The 4,330-nt window shown below is 39.4% G+C and overlaps 1 long non-coding RNA gene across 1 annotated transcript; it reads right to left on the reverse strand.

The window, feature by feature from the left end:
* Window positions 1-612: 612 nt before the first annotated feature.
* On the reverse strand, window positions 613-4,032 carry LOC138682474 (uncharacterized). The gene is made up of 3 exons (XR_011322558.1): window positions 3,403-4,032; window positions 3,229-3,315; window positions 613-1,737 (listed from the first exon to the last, which is right to left on the reverse strand). It is a non-coding gene; the product is annotated as an uncharacterized lncRNA (long non-coding RNA).
* Between the last annotated feature and the right edge of the window lie 298 nt (window positions 4,033-4,330).

Genomic DNA, 4,330 nt, shown 5'->3' on the forward strand with positions numbered 1-4,330 from the left:
TAGAGAGGTTGTAATGAAAGGTTATTGATGAAACAAAACAGAAATCTGCCACTTCAGGCTGATATTGCTTGGGGAAGGAATTGGGAAATCAGCAGGTTCTTCTGCATTAAGTAGGAAGGGGGGAGATTAGAGAAGAACAAACATTTGGGCACATTTTACTCAGCTGAAGATATAAACCTAGTGACTTGGTAAGGTAATTGTAAGAGTAAAATAGCTGAGACTTTAAACCAGAAATTTTCACTGTCACTCACACTGGCCATGCCGATCAGTAAGAAGTCTGAACCTCCACTCTCTACTGCAACTCATGGGCTGAGTCCATTGACAAAGCACTGAAATGTCTGTGACAGCTTCGACAGGCAATGGGGCTGTTTGCTGATGTTTGTGAGGCTTTGCTGATGTTTGTGAAGCTGCCTGAATTCCTAGCTAAATTAGTAATCTTGATGATTTCTTTCTCAGCTGACTTGCAAATCAAGGTATGTTTTCTGCTTAGGTCATACTTCATTCTAAATTAATGGAAGTCTTGCCTGAGGATTTTGCTTAGCAAGAACTAATCAGAGGTGTAATTTTTTTCCTCCCTCATGTAAACAGAGAAGAGCAAACATCCAAGCTGAAAAAAGTAGGATTTGACAAACCAATTATTCTCCGGCATTATGGTGATCACAGAGAAGAAACTTTCTCCAAGACACGGAAAGTTCAGACTGGCATGACTGTCACACCAGAGCTGACACATGGCAAACCTCAGATCCCAGTGCTCAAGAAAGCAGGCACAGCACAGAGAAAACTGCACTACGGGCTGAATGATGGCTCATCTTTCATTTAATATCCTTTCTGTTTACACAGCACATGTGAATTCCAGCAAGAGTGTGAGGGGTAGTGGGGGAATTTCTAGAGAGAGAAGACTCAGACTTAATGTGTAGCTGAACAGCTTCCAAAACTCGGCTGCATGAAAAGGAACAAGACATCATTCGTTTGTTTGTTTCTTATCAGACTGTATTTATATGGTACCAGAGCTATAGCCAGGTAGTCAGATTGTAACAACAAAGCCCAGTATGTGTCAGGTGTGTGGACATGCCTCAGAAAGAAATATTCCAGAATGAAAAATGCAGTTACAAGTTAAAGGCATTAAACTGCAATCCATTTAGAGTATAACCTTGTCTTGAACAAAGATCACTTTGTCAGTCACAGTCATCAAACTGGATTAGGAAGAGTCTGCTCTGCCACAGGGAAAACCACCAAAGATATCGTGCTTCATAAACATGTTTCTGATTCATATGTTGCTCCTGCGAAGGTCACTTTTGGCCTGTACCAGCCACGTTAGCTTAGTCAGGTGGGGGATTTTGTACTGAGAACCCATCCTCCATCCCTCCCAACCCTCTGGTTCAAGGAAGGACATGACTGGCTTAGTAGCTTCACTTACCCGTATGCACCTGGACCCAATACCCAGGATACAGAGCTGATAGAGAGCTTTAGTCCCCGTGTTCTCTGCAGGGGCATGTAACAGAAGCCATAAAACAGGAGAATGATACCAAGTTACCTCCTTGACTCTCATTTTAGCTATCCTTCTGAGTATCTTGCTGTTTGCCAAAGCTGCTGCAATCTCCCATGTGGAGGTTTCTATACCAACATATTTAGCCCTTCTCCAGATCACTCTATAGTTGGAACTTTCACCCCTTTTGGACGTGGCAGCATCTGTCTTCCCGGCAGGTAAGTAGATGTACTATGAGCACTTGTTTGATGCTGCAAATTAGAGCAGAGAACATGAAGCTATACAAGGATGAGAACAATGTTCAAAACCACAGTGGACGTGAGAAAGGTTGTGCAATACAGTTTTTCTTCTGCAGCTTAGAGTCATATCTTAGTTGGATGTCTAACAATGGGTTGGTTTATTTTGGTTGGTTTGGTTGGTTTTCATCTACCCTCTTCACTCAAAAAAATAAAGCCAGGCACAGTCTTTAGTGACCAAACTTTTGTTCCAACAGACTGATAGTCCATGGAGAGTTTGGTATTGAAGGAGATTGACATCTACATGTGTGGGAAGATGAAAAACACCACTTTCATCATGTTTGCAGGTCACCTGGAGGTGCAGGAACCTACAAGTCCCCTCTAGGAGTCAAATGCCACCATTTTTTCAAGCAGACAAAAAGCACTATGTTATCTAAATTACTAAGCTAGTCAGAAATCACTTTGAATTTCCTGTTTGTGAAACCAATGCTGTGAGGACAGGATGCACTTTGGCTTACTAGAAAATTTACACATACAAAGGAGATAGCAGGCAACTGGGAGCCAGCCTTCTGGCTGCCTTGAATGCATGACATGAGCTGCAGATGGATATTCCACACAGACAAAATGCAGACACCCTCTTCCCCCCTACACCCCTGCTACTTCTTAGTGCCTCAGAATGCAGTGCATTATACAGGTCATAAAAGAGCTGATCAAATGCTATTTGTTCTATGTATTGTTCAATAATCATTATGATTTTCTGTATTAAAAATAATTGGCATAACTTTATGGAGAAATTGGAGCTACTGACCTAATCTGGAATAATTTACACACAACAAAGAACTTTGTTCTTAAAGAATCTTTGTGCCTGGCCACCACGAAATATTTGCAGAGTTGTTTGGTCCCTCCCTCTCTTTAAATGTGTCTGAGTAACTTCTCTAAGTCCCTTCCAGCTCCTTTTGCTACAGTCTGCTTTTAATAGGGATGGAAATTAAGACTATAATTGCCTTCACTAGATCTTAGATGCATGTTTTAAGAAGAGTCCTTTAAAAAGTATTGCTCATGGTTTTACGTTTTCATCTTGATTCTGTTTCTTTCACTGGGTTTCATTTATTCACCCAGGTTTGTGTTACATCATCTTGTTAAAACAGTTGCAAGGATTTGTTTGGATACTTATCCTTCTATACAGCTTTTGTGGGTGCGTCCCCTATCTAAAGGCGCATAGATTGGTCTGTCATTAAAAACTTATCTAACAAAATCTGCAGGATGAACACTGATATTCTCAGTATCATCTCTGTCCATTTCGAACGCAGCTGTAAAGAGCAGATCCCCACTCGTGGAAAGCATACACACAGGTGATTTCCTCTGAAGTTTCAGGCCCACCAGAGCATATAAATTGAACATCAACAGTTCTCTTCTGGGTAGTGTTACTATCTGTTTATATCTCTCTGTGTAGTTCTCTGCACCTTTACGTGATATGAACAAAGATTATCATTGATTCCTACTTACAGCACAGTCTTTTCCTTGGTCTTCCTCTTTTATGCTCCTTTAGTGACTTTGGAGTACTCAAGACATCTGGGATCAAAATTTCAGGCTCTGCAGAGAGGAATAGTAGCTAAAAATGAGGGACACATTAACTTGCAGCTGCCTTCATTTTTAAAGAACTCAAGTTCATTGGCTTACCATCCTGAATGAGCTCTTGGGATTGGAGGAATATGTTTTACTGGAGCTGTGCAGAGAAGGATTGTTCAGCTCTTGTATAAAATGACTTTAAAAGGAGTTCAATGCCCTCATAGCTAGTGGAAGGAGCTGGCCCTTGTTTATTAAAAAAAAAGTCTAGGAGTCCAAAATATTAAAAAAACCCTTTTTAAACAATTCTTAATTAGGATATAAAATCAAACCAAGCAAATTTACCTATATCGACCAACTTTACATTATGGAAAAGCAAGCAAAAATACATAGAAAATACAAAGTGCAAGCATTAACTCTCAGGATTCCTGATGCTTCTTGCTTTGTCCTTGTTAATATGTACGTATTTATTTTTCAAAACCCAGTGGAAACTCAAGAAAAACTTACCTTTTATTAAAGACTCAGTTGCTGTATTAAGTTGTGAGAAAAAACCAGCAAACTCAGGACTATCCTTGGCACTTTAAACAATAACCCCCAAAATTCTCCAGTCCCCTGTGTCCAAGGAAGATCATCAACACACAGAATCCACTTGAAAAAACTTTTGATGATCTGAGGAATTTTTATATGTGTTTCAAAATTTATATCTTTCTGCAGGTCACCAAGTGTTATTTGCTTATGGGTGGATAAAAGAAGCATCAGAACACATATTATTCTTAACAAATATTAAGGATAGAGACATAAAAATGTTCCTGAAACTGTCAACTGAAAGCTCATACATGAATGGCATCTACATGCCGTTTTACCTTATTTGTTTCTTCCTTTAAATTTACAATAGAATTTGAAGTTGTTTAGAACTCCTAGGAATGTACTAGTAAGTGGAAATGGCATTAATATCACACCATTTGACACCAGTTTCTTTTTAATTTGAATTATTAAAACAGGAATTTAACCCAATTCTTTTGTCTGTATCACAGGGATAATA

This window comes from Haliaeetus albicilla, chromosome 28 (assembly GCF_947461875.1).
Source record: "Haliaeetus albicilla chromosome 28, bHalAlb1.1, whole genome shotgun sequence".
Classification (NCBI taxonomy): domain Eukaryota; kingdom Metazoa; phylum Chordata; class Aves; order Accipitriformes; family Accipitridae; genus Haliaeetus; species Haliaeetus albicilla.